The sequence below is a fragment of the Cetorhinus maximus genome, chromosome 16 (genome assembly GCF_964194155.1).
Source record: "Cetorhinus maximus chromosome 16, sCetMax3.hap1.1, whole genome shotgun sequence".
NCBI lineage: Eukaryota > Metazoa > Chordata > Chondrichthyes > Lamniformes > Cetorhinidae > Cetorhinus > Cetorhinus maximus.
Genome location: NC_135894.1, coordinates 76,063,295 through 76,088,134, shown reverse-complemented (window position 1 = coordinate 76,088,134; position 24,840 = coordinate 76,063,295). Strand labels below are relative to the sequence as shown.

The following is a 24,840-nucleotide window of genomic DNA, read 5'->3' as shown; positions in this document are numbered from 1 at the left end:
CTGTGGCCAGAGAGGAATTAAAAATTTGGGTCAGAGCCCCTGCGATCTCCTCCCTTGCCTCCCTCAGCAGTCTGGGACAGAAATCATTCGGACTTGGAGATTTGCCCACTTTTAAGCCTGCCAACACCTCCAATACCTTGTCACTCCCTATATTCAATGGATGTGGCATGACTGCAGAGCTTTAATCTGATCTGTTGCTTGTGGGATCACTTAGCTCTGTCTATGGCATTCCACTTCTTCTGTTTAGCATGCATGAAGTCTTGTTTTGTAGCTTCGCCAGGTTGGCACTTTATTTTTTAGGTATATCTGATGCTGCTCTAGGAGTGCTCTCCTGCACTCCCCATTGAACCAGGGTTGGTCCCCTTGCTTAATTGTAATGGTAGAGTGAGGGAAATGCTGATCCGTGAGTTTGCAGATTGTGGTAGAATACAGTTCTGCTGTTGATGATGGCCCACAGTGTCTCGTGGATGCCACGTTTTAAGCTGCTAGACCTGTTCTGCATTTCTCCCATTTAGCATGGCGGTCGTATCCTCAGTGTGAAGATGGAACTTTGTCTCCACGAGCACTGTGCTGTGTTTACTCCTACCAATACTGTAGTAGACAGATGCATCTGTGACAGGTTTATTGGTGAGGATGAGGTCCTGTAGGTTTTTTCCTTATTCTCTCGCCAGCAACTACATATCATGGTCCGACAGTTATACGGGGTCAGTAGTGGTGCTACCAAGCCAGTCATTGTGACGGACATTGACGTTCCCCACCCATTCTGTGTCCTTACTACTCTCAGTGCTTCCTCCAAATGGTGTTCAAATGGAAGAATAAGGATTTATCAGTGCACAGTACTCTAGATGTGATCTCATCAACATCGTGTACAGTTGTAGCAAGACACCCTTACTTTTATATTCTATTCCCGTTGCAATAAAGGCCAACATTATATTTGCCTTTCTAATTACTTGCTGCACCTGCATGTTAACTTCTTGTGATTCATGTACGAGCACAACCAGATCCCTCTTACTACAACATTCCGTAGTCTCTCTCCACTTAAATGTTTTTTCTTCTATAACCTACCAAATAACTCACTTGTATCAGCCCTAATTTTGCCTAGCCTACCTTTAGCCCTTTGCAGATTCTTTGCATCCCCCTTACAACTTGATTTCCAACCTATCTGTGTATCATCAGCAAATTTGGCTACAATATATGCAGTCCCCTCATCCAAGTCATGCATGTGGATTGTAAATTGTTGAGGCCCTAGCATTGACCCCTGTGGCATTCCACTAGTTAAAGTTGATCAACCTGAAAATGACTTATTTATGCCGTCTCTGTTTCCTGTTCATTAGCCAATCCTCTATGCATGCTAATATATTACCCCCAACACTACAAGCTCTTATCTTGTGCAGTGACATTTTATGTCCACTTTATTAAATGCCTTTTGAAAATCCAAATACACTGCATCTAATGGTCCCCCTGTATCCATCCTTCTCATTAATCAGAATGCTGAGAAAATTGTTAAATGCTATTTCTCTTCCATAAAACCCTGTTGATACTGATTTACTGTATTATGCTTTTCTAAATGTCCTGCTACTCCTTCCTTAATAATGGATCCCAGCATTTTCCCAAGGATGTTAGGCTAACTGGGCTATAGTTTCCAGCTTTCTGTCTCCCTGCTTTCTTGAATAGGGGTATTACATATTTGGCTTTCCAATCAACTGAGACCTTTCATGAATTTAGGAAATATTGGAAGATTGCAACCAATATATCCACTACCTCTGCAGCCATTTCTTTTTACACCCTAGGATACAGGCTGTCAGGCCTAGAGAACTTGTCAGCCTTTAGTCCCAGTAGTTTGCCTAGTGCTTTTCCTCTAGTGATAGCGATTGTTTTATGTCCCTGCTACCCTTTTTGACCCTTGATTTTCTACTATTCTTTGGATGTTTTTTAGTGTTTTTCATCATGAAGTCAGATTCAAAATACTTGTTCTCTACTAGTTCCTTGGTTCCCATTATTAACTTCCCAGGCTCATCCTCCAAGGGATCAATGTTTACTTTAGCTGCTCTCTCCTTTTCTATATAGTTGCACAAGCTCTTCCTGTATATTTTTAATATTTCTTGCTGGTTTACTCTCATAATCTATTTTCTTCATCTTTTTGTTTAGTCATCCTTTGCTGGTTTATAAAATTTTCCCAATTGTCTGGTCTACCACTAATCTTTGCAATTTGTATGCCTTTTCTTTCTATTTCATACTATCCTTAACTTTTTTTAAATTTAGCCATCGATGGTTCATCCTTTTCGTAGAGTCTTTCTTCCTCAATGGAGTATATCTTTGAGAATTATGAAATATCTCCTTTAAATGTCCACCCTCCTCATCTACTTACCTTTAAGTCTATTTTCCCAGTCCATTTTAGCCAACTCTGTTTTCATACCTTTGTAATTGCCTTCATTTAAGTTTAGGACACCAGCTTTGGACCCAGGTTTCTTACTCTAAAATTGAATATAAAATTCTGGCGTGTTATGATCCTTAAAGGAGCCTAGAGGATCCTTTACTATGAATTAATTGATCATGTCTCATTGCACGTTACTAAATCAAAAATGGTCTGTTCCCTGGCCGGTTCCAGAGTGAATATTGAGAGCTTCCAAGATCATTCATTCTTGAGAGTAAAACACTGCGTTGCTACATCTGATGGGCCAGCCCTGGCAGTGGGGATGGTGATGGAGGAGTCTAGAATATTGGCTGAAACGTGGGCATGACAATTTGACCTTTGCTTCTCTAGCCTGTGAGATACCTCTCCCAATTTTGGCACAAGTCCCCAGGTGTTATTTCGGAGGAAATTGCAAGGTTAACTGGGCTGAATGTGCCTTTGTCGTTGTCCAGTGTTTAGGTTGATGCTGTATGCCCAATCCAGTTTTAATAAACATTTTTATAGTGGTTTGAAACTACTGAGTGGCTTGCTTGGCCATTTCAGAGGGCAGTTAAGAGTCACATACAGACCAGACTGGGTAAGAATGGCAGATTTCCTTCCCTAAAGGGCATTAGGAAACCAAATGGGTTTTTACACCAATCTAGTGATTCATGGTCATCATTTATTCAATTAACTGGATTATAAGTTGCCCAGCTGTCGTGGTGAGATTTGAACTCACGTCTTTGGATCATTATTAGTTCAGGCCTCAGTATTACTACTCCAGTAACATAACCACTATGCTACCATACCCATGTGGTAAGTCTGATATCTCCAAACCATGCTGCAAACATCTTGTGGTTGACAGGGGCATGATATTATGAGTAGATATGTCCATTCATGAGTTATGTTTCTTTGACACTTGCTTACCTCCCCATGAGTCGAAGAATCAGATGCACAATTCCGTAAATATATTAACATTGTATTGAGTAACTGTGGAAACTGTACTATTGTGTTTTAACCAGGACTACATAAATGTTGTAAACCTGTTGACATTTAACCTGCTTCGTTGTAGCCTGATTGTACTCTAATATTGCACAAGAGGCAGGCATATAAATTCGGAGGTCATAAAGATGTCTGAATTTGCGATCTGTCAAAATACCACTTTTCCAAAGCAGGTGCAGAAGTTGGCTTTTAATGATGTAACTACCATTACACCAACTTTAACAGTAAACAGTTGTTCAACTAGTCACACAGTTAGTGTATATGGGTATTGTTCTGTAATTACAGCTTTTTAATGTGAGCTGCATTGATCTTCAATGATGTAATGGTGTTTTATGAAAAGCACGTAGAAAGATATTGCAGAAGTTAAGGAAAATCATACTGGAACTGAGCTTATCAAATGTTTAGCAAGGAGTGTGCACGTCAGCAATAATTTTGATTTAAGCTGTAATTTTTTTTATTTGCAAAAAAACTGAACAATTTCCTTTTAAGAGGCTATGCAAATGGAGGGCTTTTTGCAGACATCAGACTTAGCACATCTTCAGCTAAAGTATTCAGAACAAAAAGTGCCAGAGGCACAGCAGCATCAGTGAAGTTATGTAGATTTCAGCCTTTTAAGGGCATCATCAGCATCAAGTGAGTGGCTCAGCATCACTATTGAAAGCATAATATGAGTGGCTGTTCTCTTGTGAACCTGTGACTGTGCATTCAAGCTTTCACAAGTCCAAAAATGTATACTGTACTGAAACTTGAAGACTAAGTTATGAACATCACCTATTCATGCTTATTTGACTGTATTTTGATTTTTGTTCATGGAATTGGTGACTCGAAGTTAATTTTTCAGTTTAAATAAGGGAAGACCTAGTATTGTTTGTGCTTTTGACTTAACTAACCCTATGCCACTTTGCTAAATGTTACAAAAATAGACTAAAGGTTGGCTGGCTAAGAATGGAATATAGGAACATAGGAGCATGAGTAGGCCATTTGGCCCTTCGAGCCTGCTCTACCATTCAATAAGATCATGGCTGATCTGGTTGTGGTCTCAGCTCCACTTTCCTGTATGTCCCCCATAACCCTTGACTCCCTTGCCTAGCAAAAATCTGTCTAACTCTGCCTTGAATAAATTCAATGACTCAGCTTCTGCTACTTTCTGGGGAAGAGAATTCCACACACCAATGGCGCTTTGGGTGAAAAAATTCTCCTCATCTTTGTCTTAAAAGGAAGACCTCTTAATTTTAAACTATGTCCCCCTAGTTTGAGTCTCCCTCACAAGAGGAAACACCCTCCAGGTATCCACCCTGTCAAGACCCTTCAGGATCTTTTATGTTTCAACAAAATCACCTCTCATTCTTCTAAACTCCAATGGGTATAGGCCTAACTTGTTCAACCTTTCCTCAACAGACAACCCCTTCATCCCAGGAATGTGTCCAGTGAACCTTCTCTGAACTGCTTCCAAAGCAATTATCTTTTTTTTAAATAAGGATACCAAAAGTGCACACAGTACTCTGGATGTGGTCTCACCAAGGTCTTGTACAGCTGCAGTAAAATTTCCCTACTTTTATATCCATTCCTCCTGCAATTAATGCCAACATTCTATTTGCCTTCCTCATCACTTGCTGTACCTGCATACTAACTTTTTGTGATTCATGTACCAGGACACCTAGATCTCTCTGAATCACGGAGTTCTGCAATCTCTGTCAATTTAAATAGTTTAATGGACATCCTCAAGCACCGACATTTCACTAGACATTGTGATTGGATAATGACTCATTACAAAATGTTTGCTCTATTAGGATGTTTTATTGGACATTGAGTTGGACACAGCTGCTAGATGTTGATCCTTTTTGTTTCAGTAACGGTATGAGCCCATGGAGAATAGTCGTTTTTTTCCCCTCTCCAGAGAGATTAGATTTGCAAGGTGGGATAATAAATTGCCGCCTGTTGCATTTTTCAATATTTTGAATGATATTAAGAGTACAGTTTGTAGCACTTTACTATTCATGGAGCTTAGTTCTTTGGTATCTTATAATTATAGGCTTGACCTATTCCAAAAGTTAACCGTAATAAGAGTTTTTTAATGTGTTTACGTCAAAATTTGAACAAATTAGTAAAGCAATTCAAGACATTCTTGTCAGTGCTACCTTGAGTACATTTATCAAAACTTGAAGTAAAGCCCAAGTAGGAGCTTAAATGTTTCAAAAATACAATCTTTCCATCGGTTGTGAGGAATGGGGGAGTGAGGATTGATATGTTTTACTTTTCTTAAGAAATAAATACCAAAGTTTTCATGATCTCTCAGTGGAGAGTCAAGGTTTGAATCAACTCCCAATGGAAACATTAAGTTTCCATTTTTCTTCTATTTGTTTAACTTTATTCTTTTCTTTGTATTGATATATACCAAAGGGATGATGTAGATTACTGGTTATGGTTTAGTGTTGCTCCCTATTTATTTATTTTTCCTCTCCACAGTTTAACAGGGCTGCCCTTCTGTATTACACAAAAAATTTCTGATCTTTAAGACTGGAAAAAATGTTTAAAAAATCGGATTGCAATTCATTCTTGTGAAGAGACTACAGCACTTCTACAGTGCTGTAACTGCGCTTCAAGATTTACATGGTCTGAAATTCCGGGGTCCCTGCTCCGTTGCCATTACTGCTATGGGGTGAGACTTCCAGACACTAGTCTGCATTTCCCCTGATCCTATTCTAAATTCTGGGGTCAAGGTACTTAAGGTGTGGACTTTCAAGTCATTTCCGGCATTACTTGGGTATCCCAATACAGTAATTCTAAGACATGACTTTTCAAATGGCATTTGATTGCTCTGATTCTGATGCTGGCACACACTTACTTGATTTTAGAGGCAACTCATGTAGAACTATCAGAATTCCTGGCAAATGACTGTTTTGCCTGTTCAGGTGATGTCCACACTAATTGGGGGTTGAGCCAGCAGACTTAAGAGGCATCTGCCTCATTTCTCAAGAAATTTTGACCATTAAAATAAAAGTGGAGACCTGTCATCTGCCACAATGTATTTTCAGGCTTTAGCCAGTAGGTGGCTTTGTGGAGTGAGTTTCTAATGTTTGCCTCCCAATTTCATAATCATCTTGAATGCAGGTCTTTTTTATATTCATAAAATGACTTTTGGCAATGCCACAAGCAATTTCCTCCTTTCCTTGTGACCTTTTAATATGTTTCTTCACATGTTCATCTAATCCCCTCTTAAATGCGGTGAGTGACTTAGCTTCAATAACTTTTGTGATAAAGCATTCCAAATCTCTGCTACAATTTTTTTTCTTTTTCCTGATGTCTTTCTTTCATGTTCAACATAAAAATCAGCATTTATAGACAAGTACCTGCTTTTCTATGAACCAAAAATGGCAGAGGAAATTTAATGTAGACCGATGTAAGAACTGCGCGTGGAAGAAAAAAAGATTTGCCAACTCTAATAATGGCATTGAAATAGCTAAGGATGAATATGAAAGAAATCATGATGTCTTGGTAGAGTCTATTGCTGAAGTCAATAGCATGCTTAACTACGTAGTCAGAACAAGTCAGGCAGTCATGACTAAACCAGGTAACACCCTGGTCAGACCACTTTTTGAGTATTGCATTCTGTTCTGGTTGCCGAGACATGGGGGAACAATCAAGCATTGGAGGAAGTACAAAAAAAGTACCACAAGGCCAGTACCTGGTGTCAGTTGTCTGAACTATGAAGAAAAGCTGAAGAAATTTTGGCTTTTCAGCTTGGAAAGGTGACAACAGTGATATTATTGAGAAATGCAAGATAATAAAGGAATGGAAAAGGTAAACCTAGAATATGATTTAAAAAAAAAACATAATTAACAAGCATAGAACAAGAAGACAAAGATTCAGACTATTAAAAGGTAAATTTAGGATTGATGCTGGTAATTTTTTCTTTACCTAAGTGGTAATCAATGTATGGGATAGGTTTGCAAGAAAACTAGTGGAGGCATAAACCTAGAAATCTTTTAAGAAGCAATTACATTCTAAAAAATGGGGACTTTAGAATCTTTGAGTGGGTGAAATAAGATAGTTGAATGGCCTTCCTCATTTATAATTATCTTGTGAAAACTTGGTCTTGTGCACAAAATATTTGGAATGGTTGTGACTGACTATCTCTTTTAGATTATACATGGGAAATAGTATGGGATGCTACTCTTTACTTGGAACCAATTGAAACACAAGCCGTTGACCAAATATGTAGTTCATGTTTAAACGAAAAATCAGATTTTAAGAAAGTCATAGTGCAGTCTGATTGCTTCACAGTTACTCTTCATTTGTTTTTCTCAAACTAATATAGTAAAGATTTCTGGAGTGGCTTTTGTGTGAATGTACACTGTTGTGCTTATAGGAGTCCTAGCTCAGTTTGGGAACTTGCACATGTGATGAAACACATGCAACTGATCTAAAGAACTTGGGTAAAGCTTGCCATAATATTTCCCAAATTCAGGTAGGTTTGATTACAAAGATTGTCAGTCAAGCATCAATACTAAGACACAATGACCGGTCAGGACTTTCGTAATGCATTCACTGGCAGCAATATCCTGCAACTAACCATAAAACTGTTTCTCACAATATGCATATGGTCAGCCTTTGAAAAACAGATTTGTTTGAAGATTTTAACATTAAGGATAACATCTCTTCACAGAATCACAGAATTGTTACGGTGCAGAAGGAGGCCATTCAGCCCAATGTGTCTGCACCGGCTCTTTGAATGAGCATTATGACTCTCTGCCATTCTCTTGCCTTTTCCCTGTAACCCTGCATGTTGTTTCTATTTAAATAATCATCTAATGCCTCAATTGAACCTGCCTCCACCACACATCCAGGCAGTGCATTCCAGACCTGAACCATACACTGTGTGAAAAAGTTTTTTCTAACATCGCATTTGCTTCTTTTGCAAATCACTTTAAATCTGTGCCCCCTCGTTCTCAATCCTTTTATGAGTAGGAACAGTTTCTCCTCTGTCCAGCTCCCTCATGATTTTGAACACCTCTATCGAATCTCCCCTCAGCCTTCCCCTCTCCGAGGAGAACAGTCCCAACTTCTCAATCTACCTTCATAACTGAAGTTTCTCATCCCTGGAACAATTTTTGTAAACCTCTTCTGCAGTGGTAACCTTAACTATGTTAATATATCACAATCCTAAGGTGTTCAGACAAACATTCTAAGGTTGATGGGGACTGTTAAAAACAAATACACAAACAAAAGGTAAGCTGACTGGCCTATGTTTCAGAGCTGAACGCAGACAGGTTTTGCATTCCTTCTTTCCAAAGACAAAAAGAAAATTATCCCAGAATGGCGTCATAGCAGTCATGTTTAAAAACAATTGTTAGAATACTAGGGAAATAAATAAACCCATGTACAAAAATATGAGATTCTTATGATTTTTGTTTTCAATTCCCTTCATGACCTCGCCCTCCCTATCTCTGTAACCTCCTCCAGCCCCACAATCCTCTGAGATATGTTCATCTAATTCTGTCCTCTTGAACATTTTCAATTATAATTGCTCCACCATTGGTGGCCACACGTTCAGTTGCCTCAGGCCAAAGTTCTGGAATTCCCTCCCTACACCCCTCTCTCTCTCTACCACTCTTTCCCCCTTTAAGACACTCCTTAAAACCTCTTTGATCAAGCTTTTGGTCATCTGACCTAATATCTTTTGAGGCTCAGAATGATTCTTTATTTTATAATGCTTTATAATGTGAAACACCTTGAGACTTTTCTTAACATTAAAGGTGTTATATAAGCATAAGTTGTTGATTTAAGTTGGACAAATTTGATGATCCTTTGTGTAAAAAAAAAGAATCCTTCTAACTTCCTACTTCATGAATATAATAGTAATTTTGTCACTGCTTAGAACAAACTGTGCTGGAGCTTACAAGCTATTTTGGACCTAATGAGAACAGGAAAGGCCTCATAGTGAAGGATCCTCTTGGTAAGAGTGATCATAACATGATAGAAGTTTGCATTCAGTTTGAGAGTGAGAAATGTTGGTCCCCATAACTAGTGCCTTAAACTTAAATAAAGGCAATTACAAGGGTATGAAGACCGAGTTAACTAAAGTGTATTTAGTAAATAGGTTAAAAGGGAAGATATTTCAAAACTCTTGACAATGATGTATTCCACTGAGAAAGAAAGACTCAACCAAATGGATACTATCGATGGCTAACTAAAACTGAAAGAAAAGGCATGCAATGCTTTAAAGGTTAGTAGTGGGCCAGAAGATTGGGAAAGTTTTAGAAATCAGCAAAGGATTAAAAAAATGGAAGAAATTGGTGTGTGAGGGAAAATTAGCAAGTAATATAAAAAGCCAGTAACACTTCTACAAGTATAAAATAAGAAAACAAATAGCTAAAATGAGCATTGATCCCTTAGAAGGTGAGACTGGAGAATTAATATTGGGGAACAAGGAAATGGCAGAGGATTTTATATCTGTCTTCACAGTAGAAGACACAAAAAGCATCCCAAGAATAGTAGAAAATCAAGAGGCAATAGGGAGGGAGGAACTTAAAACAATCATTATCAATAGAGAAAAAGTAATGGGAAAACCAATGGAACTTAAGGCTGACAAGTCCATAGGACCTGATAGCCTGCATCCTAGGGCCTTAAAAGGAGAGGCTGCAGAGATAGTGGATGCATTAGTTGTAATCTTTCAAAGCGGGACATGGTGGTGTAGTGGTAATGTTGCTGGACTAGTCATCCAGAGGTCCAGGATAATACTCTAGGGACATGAGTTCAAATACTGCCATGGCAGCTGGAATTTAAATTTAATTAATAACATCTAGAATATAATGCTAGCCTCAGTAATGGTGACCATGAAACTATCATCAATTGTCATAAATACCCACATGGTTCACTCATGTCCTTACCTGGTCTCGCCTTAATATGAATCCAGGCTCACAACAAGGTTGACTCTTGACTTGCTCTGAAATGGCCTAGCAAGCTGCTCAGTTCAAGGGCAATTAAGGATGGGCAACAAATGCTGGCCTTGCTAGTGATATCCACATCCCAGGAAAGAATAAAAAATGAATTCCCTAGAAGGATCTCAGGGGATTTGAAGATGGAGCATCATGTGGGAAAATGTGTGGTTGTCCATTTTTGCAGGAGGAATAGAAAAGCAGAATATTATTTAAATGGAGAGAGAATACAGAATGTTGCAGTACATTAGGATCTGGGTGTCCTTGTACATCAATTACAAAAAGTCAGCTTACACGTACAGCAAGTAATAAGGAAGGCCAATGGAATGTAGGTCTTGATTGCAAGGGGATGGAGTATAAAAGTAAGGAAGTCTGCACCTAGAGTACTCTATATAGTTCTGGTCACCTTACTGAAGGAGGGACTTTCTTGAATTGGAAGCAGTTTAGAAGAAGGCTCACTAGGCTGATTCCTGGGATGAAGCGTTTGTCTTATGAGGAAAGGTTGAGCAGGTTGGGCCTATATTCATTGGAACTTAGAAGAATGAGAGGTGATCTTATTGGAATATATAAGATTCTGAGGAGGCTTGACAGAGTAGATGCTGAGAGGATGTCTCCTCTCACGAGGAAAGCTAGAACTAGGAGGGCATTGTTTAAAAAGGGTCTCCCATTGAAGATGAAGAGGAATTTCTTATCTGAGGCTCTTTAGTGTTTGGAATTCTCTTCCAAAGCGAACAGTGGAAGCTCGGTTATTGAATATATTTAGGACTGAGTTAGATAGATTTTTGATTGGCAAGGGAGCCAAGGGTCATGGGGGCAGGCCGGAAAGTGGAGTTAAGGCCACATCAGATCAGCCATGATCTTATTGAATGGTGGAGCAGGCTCGAGGGGCCAAATGACCTACTCTTCCTATTTCTTAAGATCTAGTTTATATTTGCTTCAACAATCAGTGGAAATAATCTTACATTATAAACTCTCTGAAATCCTTTGTGTTTTGAATAGTTCTTTTGGATCCATCCTTAGCCTTCTCTTCAGTGAAAATCATGCAACGTTGTGAACATTTCTTGGCATAACTACCCTGTTACATGTGGTAACAGCCTGGTAAATTCCATTTCTCCCATTCCATGGCTCCAGAATCTTTTCTCTAATGAGCTGTCCAAAATGGCAGACAATACTGCAGCTGTATCTTAGCCCATTACTTTTCCTTGTTCATCAGCACTTCAATCTTACTGTATTCAAAACTTTTGTGTAGTAAACACAGAATCCTCTTTGCCCTTTCCTTTGGATTTTTTTTTCTAGCTGCAATCCCAATTTTGAAGATTTTCTTTTGATCCCCTTTATGCGTTAACATGCACAGATACCCATTGCCAAGTGCCTCCAAATTAAGCTATTGAGAAATCTACACAAGTACAGTTTCTATCTATCTGATATTGCAGGAACATATTCCACTTACTTAGATCCAAAGAGTTTTAAGCACTGATTGGTTAATGTACTATATATTCAGAGCTGGGTGCACATCCTGATTGGGTTGCAGCTGGTGAAAATTCAATGGATTTATCTCCTGTGTCCGTGCTTTGATCAGGATGACTGTGGCAGTATTTTATGGTGAGATTCTGCTGCTCAGATGTGTTAGTGAGGAGCTCCTGGGACCTGTTGCCTGCCGATTGAGGGCTCAAGTCCATGCTTGTCAATTGCCCAATCCTTCTTGCAGAAAGAGGTAGTTAAGTAGGATTTTTTTCTAACCAAAGAAACTTCCGGGATGGAAGTTTGAAACTAATAAACTCCTATTGGCTGTCTCGATAATCAAGAACCTGTGCCAACTCGGTCCAACCTGCTCCAGGGTACTGGAGATTTGATAGCCAACCTGGCTCACTGGTCAGATCTATATTTGTCACTGGGTGTTTTGATCTTTCCCATTTGGCTCCAGATAACCTTGCAACCCAGCACCTTAAAAGATAAGGTGGCCATAACCCAACAAACTATTTGATGCTGATTATTACTCTGTGTTGAGAGAATGTATAGCTTTAGATGGTGAAACTTCAACAGTCCAACTGCACAGTTCAGGATTCCCAAGCCACAGCTCCTCCTAACCTATAATTTATTTCTTTGGACTTTCTTACATTGGGAACATCCCCACAGAGATGTACATTCTACATCAGTTGAATAGAAACTCTACATTTAAGAAGAGCTATGTTGACGGGTTTCCATGCATCAAACTCGATTTGGTAAGCTGCGAGGCTATAACATCAAGAGCAGCTTGTATTTATATAGCACCTTTAACATAATAAAATGCCCCAAAGTGGTTCAAAAGAGCATTATAAAGCAAAATTTGACACCGAGCCACATAAGGTGGTATTAGGGCAAAAGGCTAAAAGCTTGGTCAAAGAGCTATGTTTTGGGGAGCATCTTTAAGGAGGGAGGAGAGGTGGAAAGTTTTAGTGAGGGAATTTCAGAATTTAGGGCATATGCTGCTGAAGACATGGGCACCAGTGGTGGAGCAATTAAAATTGGGATGTTCAATACACCAAAATTAGATGAGTGCAGATATCTTGGAGAGTTGTGGGACTGGAAGAGATTACAGAGATAGGAGGAGCAAAGTTATGGATAGATTTGAAAACAAGGATGAGAGTTTTAAAATTGGATGTTGTTTAACAGAGAGCAAGTGTAGAGCAGTGAGCACAGGGATGATGGGTGAACAAGAATTTGTGCAAGTAAGGACAAGTGCATCAGACATTTGGATGATCTCAACCTTATGGGGGTGGTAGGTGGCGCAGGGGGTTGGTGAGGAAGGTACAAATTGGGAGGCCACTGATGAATGTATTGGAATAGACAAATCTAGAGGTGACAAAGGTATGGGTGAGGGTTTCAGCAGCAAACGAGTTGAGGCAAGGATCGAGTCCAATGGTGCGACAGAGATGGAAATAGGTGGTCTTAAAGATGGCAGAGATACGTGATGGGAAGCTCAACTTTGGGTCAAATATGACAATTTTGTCAATGGTCTGGTTAAGCCACAGACAGTTGTCAGTAGCTGGGGTGCAGGGTTTTTAATGAGGACCAAAGATTAAGAGTTCGATCCTGGATGTACATTGGTACAAGCACAGCTTGTCAGCATAATGAACCAATTGGCTTTCTGCCACTTTGATTTGGTTCAGTTCAAGCATAAACTTGCAGGATTGACCAGAGCCATATGGGATGAATCACTTCCCATAATAAACCTCACCTTCCAGATCCCATTAATGACTCAGGCTGGATGATCAATTATCATCAGTGCCTTGGACTGTGGACCGGCTTAGCTAAAATATCAGATTACTAAATCTGCCATGGAGACAGAACTTGGCCCTAATTCTCCATTGGTAGATATACCTTTATCTAGAATACTCTTGGCTGGATCACTTATGAAGTCTGGTCAATCAGACACAGCTCAGATATTTGGCCACACATTCTATGCTTGATGGGGGACTGTTACAAAGATGTAAATTGACACTCCCTCTGCCACCTGCATGATTGCAGTGTGCACTAGCTGCAGGATGCATTATAGCAAGTCACCTAGGCTGCTTTGACAGCACTTCCTGAAACCTTGACCATCATCACATATTAGTGCAAGGGCAGCAGATTCATGGGAATGCCATTACATCCAGGTTCTCCTCCTAGTCTCACACTATCTTGACTTAAATATATATTGCTGTTCCTTCATTGGCACTCAGTTAAATTCTGTAACTCCCTAACAGCATAATGGGAACACCTTCACCACATGCAGTGGTGCCAAAAGGGCTGCCACCACCTTCTCGAGGACAGTTAGGAATGGGCAATAAAATGTCAGCCTTGCCAGTGATTCCCATATCCCAAGAATGTAACCCAAAAAAAAAGCTATCTGACTGCCTGACTCTTCAGTTTAAACAACCAGACTCCAGCATGAATCACCACATTTAGGACAAGGAAAAGAAAACTTAGATGATGCTTTAAGCTAGTAAGATTGCAATTTTCTTCTCCCTTTGGATTCAAATCAGTGCATAGAGATTGATGCTGAATATGTTTATACTCGTGTTCTCAATGTATTTTTGTGTGATACACCTGCATGTATAAATTGATTTTTGTTATTGCTTTTGCGATGTAATTTTACCAACTGTTCAGCAAATTAGATGTGATGGATCAGGTCTAATTATGGAGAGGGGAGAGATTGATATCCCATTTACAGTAGCAAATAAAAGCCAGTGAATGAATCATTTGGTCCCAAAATGCAAACTATAAACGGAGTAAATTCTACAAGACCCTCTCTGTGGAAACCAACATGGGATGTTTTGTCTAAGCTCTCCTAAGCTCTTGTGCTGGTATTGTAGCATTTACTGATGTGGTTCTTCCAGTTCAGGAATCATGTCACGCATGTACATATATAGCACATGCACAATGCCCATGGCTTTTTTAAACAAACAGGTTTTATTTCCCAACTTTTCAGTTTCTGAGAAAGTACTGTGCTGTCAACATAATCTGTATTGAAGGTATAACCGTCAGCTTGTTGCACTATACACTGTCATAGGCAATTAAGGATGGGCAATAAATGGTGACCTAGATGGCGACACATCTCATGAACGAATAAAAAAAGAGGGTTTTGTTTCATAAGTTGGATTAGTTGGCAGTAGGAACAAAGCAAAGAAAAAAATGGATTGGCGGATGACATAAAGTTGGTTGACATATTTTGACTCTAAAGCTTGAAACGTAGACATTTAAAAACACCACCATTCTCTATTCCTTAAATGCTGAATGTTTTAAAATTTTACCGATGTAGTATTTAAGCAAATAAAACCATGCATGCTATTAAAGCACAACTAGCACTGTATATACAGTTTAAATTGATACAATAATGGGTGCACCTGAAGGCAAGATGGGGCAGAAAATGGAAGCTTTTAGAAACTTGGACGTTTCTCATTTTCCCAACTGCATCCCATCAAAAACGTATATGGCTGATATTGTGTGGTGCATTCTCAGCACATAACTTCTTCTAATCTCATGTAAAAAAAATTATTTAATGTCTTGATTAAAATAGTGAACAGGCGAATTTCATAATGCATTGACGTATTTGTATACTAATATCGCACATTTCATCCTGATAGTATTGCAAAGATATTTTTCAATTTATTTTATTTTTAAAGTCTATTAAATATGTTTGGTATAAAAGTTTATTAAATATTTCTGGGTGTTTAAATAAATTATTGTGCTTTGCCTTTACTCTGAGGAAAAAAGTAACAATTTACTGCTATTATTTAAACTCAATAATTAATTTACTTAATACTCAACTTTAAATAACTTACTGGATATCTTTCAATCAGCAAATTCAAAGAAATGAAACGAGTTATTTCAACTCGATCATAAGTTCATTTAATATGTTCTGAGATTTGAAAATACTTTGTATGAGAGAACTTTAAAAACAAGTGTAGTAACACCCAAAAAATCCAGTGAACTTGCAAGTTTTAATGTCCTTTTAATGTGCATCAAACAATGGGTCCATGTACATCAGGTTTAATTTAGAATAATCAAATCTCTCAGGTGCTATAAAGTTGTATGGTTGGTTCATAAAGTTCTGCTGACATTTTAAATATGTTCCCCGGCATTCAATTTGAGAGTCTAATTCAACAATGTTGGAGTGATTAGGTGACAACCAACTGATTTATTTTAAAAAATTAAATACTACAAGTTGCTAGTTGATCCAAAGGTTTATGAGATAAAAATGGTCACTGTGACACATCATTGTGATTGATAATGAAATGGGCATTATTAACAAAATTGTTCCCCTTCTCCCCTCCACCCCCTCCTCACCTGCCCCCAAGCTATACGCAAAAATTGTTTATGCTTTTAGAATTTTTAATTCTCTTCAAAGCTAAAGGACTCTTTTTATTACGAAGGTCAGACATTGTGTTTGGAGTGTTGAAATACAACTTTTTAAAATGAGTCATACGGACTCGAAACATTAACTGTATTCCTCTCCCCAGATGCTGTCAGACCTGCTGAGTTTTTCCAGCTATTTTTGTTTTTGTTTTTTAAATGACATTTTTTTAAATTGTAGGCATGTTCAGATTGTATATTATGTAAATCTTAGTAGCAACAATGCTTGAAGATTGAGAAATCAGGCAATTTGATATGTATTACTTTTATAGGGACTCTTGTCATGTGAAGGCAGTTCTGAAAAACTGGCACCATAGTACAAAGTTGCACTACTATAGTATCATGTAAATATTGATTAATAACGCATCAAGCAAATGTTTAGATTCTTGTATTGAGAAATATAGATAATGGACCAAAGCTCAACAATGGAATACTGCAAAGATTGAAACCAGTAGAAAAGAAGGTAGAACAGGAGGTAGTACAAGGTGAGGCCAAGGTGAGATGAGGGGTGAGGGCTAGTGGGCCTAATGTTTAAGAAAACAGCTCAGACGAAAAAAACCTTTTTAAACAGCCCACTTGGTGACTCGGCAGCCGCTGCCGCCTCCTGTGTCTGGGGAGCGGTGGGCCCGACTCCATCACACACCTGTTCCGCCACCGACCACCCCCTCCTCTCTCTCCACCCGCAGAACAAATATCCCATCATTTGGGGCACTTTTTCCTGAGGCAGGTGCAGTAAGCCGGGAAATTTCCCAGCTCAGCGCGCTTGCCTCAGGGGAGCAAATATTCAGGCCCATGTGTGTTAAGAGAACAACATAAAATAAGGAAGGAAGCAACAAACAGGCTGTGCAAAGCAAAGAAAAATTGGAGGGAACATTGCTTTCCACCATTTTTAAGCCCAAACACCTACTAAATATTCATTTCTGAACTTTTGCCCCTTCCTCATCTTAAGAACCAAACGCGTTACATCCTCTTGTTTCTCCCTGCATTCTTGTTGCATTGCAATCATAATCCTTTTGCACTGTTTCCTTTTCTAACTCACTCTTTCAAGACCTTTAAAAATATGATACTACTTACTTCTCTCTGCCTTTCCCCTTTTCAACAATCTTTAGGATTTTAGAACTCAACCTTGATCTCACCTACTATCTCCTGATTTACTTTCTTTTCCACTGTTTTCAACCATAGCAGCATTCTGCATGTTGGAATTTGATCCATTGTCTAGATTTTTCAATAGAAGAATCTAAACATATATTTGACATAGTGTTGTCCAATAATTACATGATACAATAGCATTTTGACTTTGCACCACCATGCCAGCTTTTCAGAACTGTCTTGGTTTTAATAGGTTCATCTGAGAAAAGAAATGGTTGCGTAAAGAGTGGAAAATGGTTCCTTACCTAGAGTGAGTTTGGAATGATACTTTGTTAGCTCTATTTCAGAAGCCCTTGAAGAAACAGTTTTAAAGTGTGGCCTTAGGGGCTAACTGCTGGTGCAACTGCTTTGTTTATGTTGATAGGTTGTTTCCAATAGGATTTCCAGCTTTGGTTTACCATATTCCTGAGGATTCAATCGTGTGACACCATTCATGATGTTTAATCATATGACATTTGTTCGCTGTTTGCAATGTTACTACATTTGCCTTAATTGACCTTGTTTATCTTGTCTTAGTATCAAGCCCTGAATAAAATATTTGACTTTTTGTTTTTGGAGTGACACTTTATAAATCAAAGTACACAGAAGAATAGAAAGATTCAAGGACGAGTAATGTTTAAATAAAAACAACTTTTGTGACAGTATTGATCACAATGATTGCAAAAGAACAATTCAATCTTAATCTCATTGCTTTTTTGTGTGGGCTTGCTATGCAAAAATCCATTGCCACGTTTCCTATATTACAACAGTAGACTATCTCCTTTTCAAACTTGTGTTGCTCTCTCAAGACACATGGCCTGGATTTCCACTCCTGATTGGGAATGGGGGGCGGGGTGTTGGGGGCTGAGCTGGGAAATTTCCCAACTTGCGACACCTGCCTCAGGTCACGTGGGGGGTGCCCTAAATGGGGGGAATCTTCATTCCAGGGGAATGGGTGCTGGATAGAGTCAGGCACCCTGGACATAGATTGGAGGCAGCCACAGGGGCTGCTGAGTGCCAAGGCAGGCTACTTAAAAGGCCCACCTCAGTTCTCTGGGACTTTGTCCCAGTTGTTTTCTTAGACATTAGGCCCTTTAACCCTCACCCCTTATGCACCCTCACCCCCATGCCCACACATGTGAACTAAGGTCAATGCATCCCTAGTGGCCTCTCACACCCTCCATGCCAGCTCATGCCCCCCCCTACTCACCCCCACGGCACCTTGTAGTCCCTATGCCAGCTTAGTGCCAACTCATGACTCCCACCCACCCCATAGCCTCTTATAGCCCCTATGCCAACTTGGTGTCAACAACCTTTGCCCTTACATCCTCCAAGCCAACTTACCCTGCATCCACCATGGGCAGGCCTCAGGAGCCATGCTGAGATTAAATAAAATAAAGTTCTAAATATGTATTACAGACTTCACTGTATAAAAAAATCTCTTATTCATGAATGCCCATTTAATATATTTAAAACCTCTCAAATACTTAATTCCTTATAAAAAACAAACATTTGTATTCATAACCCCACATCAAAGACAGCGAATTTTTAATAACCTCTTTGAGCTGTCAATCAAACTGTGAACTTACCCACACTTTGATAATGATGGATTGTGGCAAGCATTAATAATACTGTAATGATAGCTCTTAGGCTTATGTCAATAAACATCTATTGAAGCTGCTAGAACAGATTTTTTTTCGTGTTTCAGACACAGGCAGGCAGGTTTCTTTTCCAATTTTTAAAAGCTTGGCCATTTAAATAACTTGACAGTTTGACAGTTCTATGGACCTTATTCACCCTTCAAGAGCATTTACGCCAGCGCTAAAAAAAATTGTAACTCGCACACTACGGGTTAAGGCTCTTGTTTCAGCACTGAGTTCAAATGGTCCTGCTGAGTTTGGGTTCCTGACATTCGGGAGTCACTTCCCCCTCAGCGAAAATGGTTTCTGCCATATGTGGGGGCAGACTTTCTGATCGGAAGTACATCCGTCATTTTGGACTCTCCATGACTCCACAAAAATCCAGGCCATGGAGTTTTCAGGCGATTTTAATTGACCCTGATGTCATCATTTCCAAAACTGGTAATGAAGTGGTTCATTCCAAATGAGGGGGAAACCAGCAGAACTCAGCCAACGCAAATTGACTGCAATTCAAGACAACTAGAGTACTGCACATGCGTAAACCATGTATACAGGGGCCATTCTTCCAGAGTTGCCAGCAGCAGCACTCGGGAGACCAATTGCCTATTCCTTTAAAATCTAGCCAAAAGCAGGAGGGTTAGGAGCCCTAGTTTCCAATGTAGCTGGAACAACATATATTCAGTTAATTTAGAGTTATGCTGTCTAACGTGACCTGTGGTTAAATAGATCTTCAGTGCAAATTGTGTCGGCTCTAATTTGTTTTTAAAGATGGCCATTTGGACAAGGCACTACCAGGCACTCATGGAATGATACTCAAGATGATTCAATGCCTTGAGAAGGAAAAATGGGTGGAGGGAGGTGGAGAAAGAATTATTCCTTTTGTAAGAATCAGATTTATTACTGCTTTTCCTCATTTTATTCTGTGCCATGTAGAAACTGGCAGCTCAAAGTCTGTCAGCTTCCAGAGCTGCCCAATGTTGGACGTGTTGTACTGTCTGTGGTTAAGAATTTGTCTCAACTTGTCTGCCACTTCCTGCACTGGTGCCTTATACGGAGGTTCCATGTTCTTGTCCATTTAAATTAAGTTGCCTTACATTAGATCATTTCCTTTATTCTTAGAGAAACTATTAGCTGACTAGTTATTTTCCTATTTAATATTTGTTTCAGGAAGGTACAAATGGTGTAATGTATGTACAGCTTTTTCCTTTCACTTTACTACTCCCTCAGGAAAACCACAAATGAAAAAGTTTTGTAAACACTTTGGCGCTTCTAGGTACTGTGGAATTGCAGATAAAAGTGTTCTGTCAGATGGGACAAAGACTTAAATTTGTTTTGTATGTACAAGAAACAGTTGTTGGAAATCAATTTTACCCCCACACAAATGGAACACATTGGATCACAATAGCTTGTGTCATTTGCACATATACTAAATAAATGTAATGAGTTGGTTTATTAATAATGCTCTGACATAGTAATCCTCCAGTTTCACATGTAATTTGTACGACTTTGCTGGTTTTACACTTACTCCTAAAATCTGATTTAGATTCATTTTGGGTCAGATTGGCTGTTGTATCTCCTGCAGTATATAGTTACTTGATGAGTGACAGTCTTAGTTCACCTTGAGATTATTTTATCCAGAGCAGCAACTATAACTTTGTGAGGAAAAAAGTGAGACTAGGGTTTTTTTCACTTCAACATTATCAAGCCATGATGTTAGGTTGCAGATCACCCACCCACTCATTGAATGGCAGACAAGGCATCAGGGGCTGATAGGCCTACATTATGTTATCACTTGGGCAGGTGGGGTCAGTAATCTAAATAAACGTTTGCACACTTCGTGTAGCATAAGGAGTAAATCAAGCAAATTCACCTTCAAAGGTATGATGTAGTAACCATTATAGAGACCAGACTCCAGACTACAAAAATGACAGGAAAAATGAAAAAGGAGGTGGAGTAGTAATATTGATAAAAGACATAATTACAGCAGAAGAAAAGAGGGATTTCAGTAAGGTGAGCAGGCAGTAGAGACAGTTTGGTAGATTTAAGGAACAGCAAAGAATATAAAATTCTGGTTGCCTGTGGGAATGATGTAATAGGAGGAATAAATAGAGATCACAGAAGCATGTAGCAAAAATAATGTAGGTTACAACGGATGATTTTAATTTTCAGATAGATGGGAAGAAGCTGAACAGCAAATCATCACGGCACGAATTTTGAGAGTGTATTCAGGACAGTTTTCTGGATTAGTATGTTTTTAGAACTGACAAGGGAATACTAGGTTGAAGTGATGTGTAACGAAAAGGAAGTAATTTACAATCTGACAGTATGGGAGCAGTGACGATATGGTTGAATTTGACACTGGCAAGGAAGAATTATAAACCAAGGGTTTTTTTTTTCCATAAACTTCGAAGGGATGAGACATAAACTGATGACAGTAAACTGGACTGGACTATTAAATGGTAAATTGACAAGCAATGGGATGCATTTAAAGTAGCATTTGGTATAATACAAAACCAGTACATAAAAGGAAAAATCTCAACTTGTGTAGTAAAGCAATCACTGTCAACAAATGAGTTAAGGTACAGTATCAAGCTAAAAGAAAAGACTTACACAAAAGCAAAGAAATTTGGTGGACTGGGAGGGCTACTTAAAGCAACCAAGGGATACAAAAAGTATTGAGGTGCAAAAAGTAAATATGAGAATAAGATTGCAAGAGATCAAAGCTAACAGTAAAAAGTTTTAAATGTATTAAGAGGAAAGTGGGAAATAACAACAACAACTTAAATTCATACAGAGTGTAATGAAACATCTCAAGCACTATAAAGTAAAGCATGCCACTGAGCCACATAAGGAGCTAATTGGTCAGATGACCAAAAGCTTGGTCGAAGTGGTAGGTTTTAAGAAATGTCCTAAAGGAGGAAAGCGAGCGGAGAGGTGTAGGGTGTAGACCTCTCCACTGTTGTCCAGCTGGGTGGGACTGCTCTCACCTGCTGGAGAATCACTTGCAATGGCTCTCTTCCTGCTCCTGAACTCTTAACTCTGATGTTCTCTAAGGATCTATCCTTGACCCTGTCGTATTTCTTATCTACATGCTGCCCCTTGGTGACATCATCTGAAGGTAGAGCATTAGTTTTCACATGTACACCGGTGACACCAGCTTTACCTCATCACCTCATCTCTTGACTCCTTCACAGTTGCTAAATTATTAGACTGCTTACCTGACATCCAGTACTGGATGAGCAGACATTTCCTCTGTTCCTTAGCTACTGACTCTAACTTTCTCCACGACAGCAGCCTGAGATTAAGCCTCTCTGTTTGCAATCTTGGTGTCACGTTTGATCTCGAGATGAATTTCCAACTTCATATTTGTGCCATCACTAAGATCACCTATTTCCACCTCTATAACTTCACCTTGTCTCAGTTCATCTGCTGCTGAAACCCTCGTACATGCTGTCATTATGACTATTCCAACAGACCAGACCCCTGGCTGGTCACCCACATTCTTTCCACATTCTACCCTCGATAAACTTGTCATCCAAAACTCTGCTGCCCATGTGCTAACTCACAGCAATTTGCGTTCCCAGTAAAGCAAAGTCCTGGCTTTAAAATTCTCACCCTTGTTTTTGAATCACTCTGTGGCCTCACCCCTCCCTATCTCTGTAATCTCTTGCAGCCCCACAACTGTGAAGATATGAGTTCCTCTAATTCTGGCTTCTTGTGTTTCTCTGATTTTATTTGCTTCACCATTGGTAGCCTTGTCTTCAGTTGCCTAGAGCTCAAGCTTGACCATACAAGTAGCCATTGCCTCTGGGAGTAAAAGGCACAGAATGTACTCTGGGTGGGGGACTTCAATGCTAATCACCCAGAACCACCAAGAGTGGCTTGGTAGCACCATTACTGACCGAGCTGGCCAAGTCCTAAAGGACATAGCTGCTAGACTGGGCCTGCGGCAGGTGGAGAGGGAACCAACAAGAGGAAAAAACATACCTAACATCATCCTCACCAACCTGCCTGCTGCAGATGCATCTGTCCATGACAGTATCCGTAGCAGTGACCACCGCACAGTCACTGTGGAGACGAAGTCCCGCCTTCACGTTGAGGCTACCTTCCATCGTGTTGTATGGCATTACCACCATGTTAAACGTTTCAAACAGATTTAGCAACTCAAGACTGGGCATCCATGAAATGCTGAGGGCCATCAGCAGCAGCAGAATTGTACTTGAACACAATCTGTAACCTTGTGGCCTGGCAAATCTCCCATTCTACCATCACCATCAAGCCAGGGGATCAACCTTGGTTCAATGAAGAGTGCAGGAGGGCACGCCAGGAGCAGCACCGGGCGTACCTAAAAATGAGGTGTAAACCTGGTGAAGCTACAACACAGGACTACTTGCGTGCCAAACAGCATAAGCAGCAAGTGATAGACAGAGCTAAACGACCCCACAACCAACGGATCAGATCTAAGCTCTGCAGTCCTGTCACATCCAGTCGTGAATGGTGGTGGACAATTAAACAACTCACTGGAAAAGGAGGCTCCACAAATATCCCCATCCTCAATGATGGAGAAGCCCAGCACAACAGTGCAAAAGATAAGGCTGAAGCATTTGCTGCAATCTTCAGCCAGAAGTGCCGAGTGGATGATCCACCTTGGCCTCCTCTGGAGGTTCCCAGCATCACAGATGCCAGTCTTCAGCCAATTCAATTCACTCCACATGATATCAAGAAACGGCTGAAGGCATTGGATAGTGCAAAGGCTATAGGCTCCGACAATATTCCGGCAATAGTACTGAAGACTTGTGCTCTAGAACGTGCCGCGCCCCTAGCCAAGCTGTTCCAGTACAGCTACTGGCATCTACCCGGCTATGTGGAAAATTGCGCAGGTATGTCCTATACATAAAAAGTAGGACAAATCCGGCAAATTACCGCCCCATCAGTCTACTGTCGATCATCAGTAAAGTAATGGAAGCGGTCATCAATAGTGCTATTAAGCGGCACTTGCTTAGCAATAACCTGCTCACTGATGCCCAGTTTGGGTTCCGCCAGGGCCACTCAGCTCTTGTCCTTATTACAGCCTTGTTCAAACATGGACAAAAGAGCTGAACTCCCAAGGTGAGGTGCGAGTGACTGCCCTTGACATCAAGGCAGTGTGTTTGACTGAGTGTATCTTCAAGGAGCCCCAGTAAAACTTAAGTCATTGGGAATCAGGGGGAAAACTCTCCGCTGGTTGGAGTCATACCTAGCACAAAGGAAGATGGTTGTGGTTGTTGGAGGTCAGTTATTTCAGCTCCAGGACATCACTGCAGGAGTTCCTCAGGGTAGTGTCCTAGGCCCAACCATCTTCAGCTGCTTCATCAGTGACCTTCTTTCCATCATACGGTCAGAAGTGGGGATATTCACTGATGATTGCACAATGTTCGGCACCATTCGCGACTCCTCAGACACTGGAGCAGTCTATATCCAAATGCAGTAAGAGCTGGACAATACCCAGGCTTGGGCTGACAAGTGGCAAGTAACATTGCCTGACACTTGTGTGATGCCAATGACCATCTCCAGCAAGAGAGAATCCAACCATCGCCCCTTGATGTTCAATGGTATTACCATCACTGAATCCTCCACTATCTACATCCTGGGGGTTATCATTGACCAGAAACGGAACTGGACTAGCCATATAAATATTGTGGCTACAAGAGCAGATCAGGGGCAGGCATCGTGCGACACGTAACTCACCTCCTGACTCCTCAAAGCCTGTCCACCACTTACAAGGCACAAGTCAGGAGTGTGATGGAATAGTCCCCACTTGCCTGGATGAGTGCAGCTTCCATAACACTGAAGAAGTTGGACACCGTCCAGGACAAAGCAGTCCACT

The 24,840-nt window shown here is 40.1% G+C and overlaps 2 protein-coding genes across 9 annotated transcripts in view; one reads left to right on the top strand and one right to left on the bottom strand.

Moving 5' to 3' along the window:
• cmss1 (cms1 ribosomal small subunit homolog) overlaps nucleotides 1–24,840 on the top strand; it is a 330,497-nt gene that overhangs the window by 84,477 nt on the left and 221,180 nt on the right. Inside the window, exon 1 of one of the 5 annotated variants that reach the window (XM_078560129.1) lies at nucleotides 7,842–7,862. The exons of the other annotated variants lie outside the window; for them this stretch is intronic. The gene's annotated coding sequence lies outside the window, so the exon portion shown is untranslated. Of the gene's footprint in view, nucleotides 1–7,841; nucleotides 7,863–24,840 lie in introns of those variants that run through there. 5 annotated transcript variants of the gene reach the window in all.
• Nucleotides 1–24,840, bottom strand: part of filip1l (filamin A interacting protein 1-like) — a 257,274-nt gene that overhangs the window by 64,169 nt on the left and 168,265 nt on the right. The gene's annotated exons all lie outside the window — the stretch shown is intronic.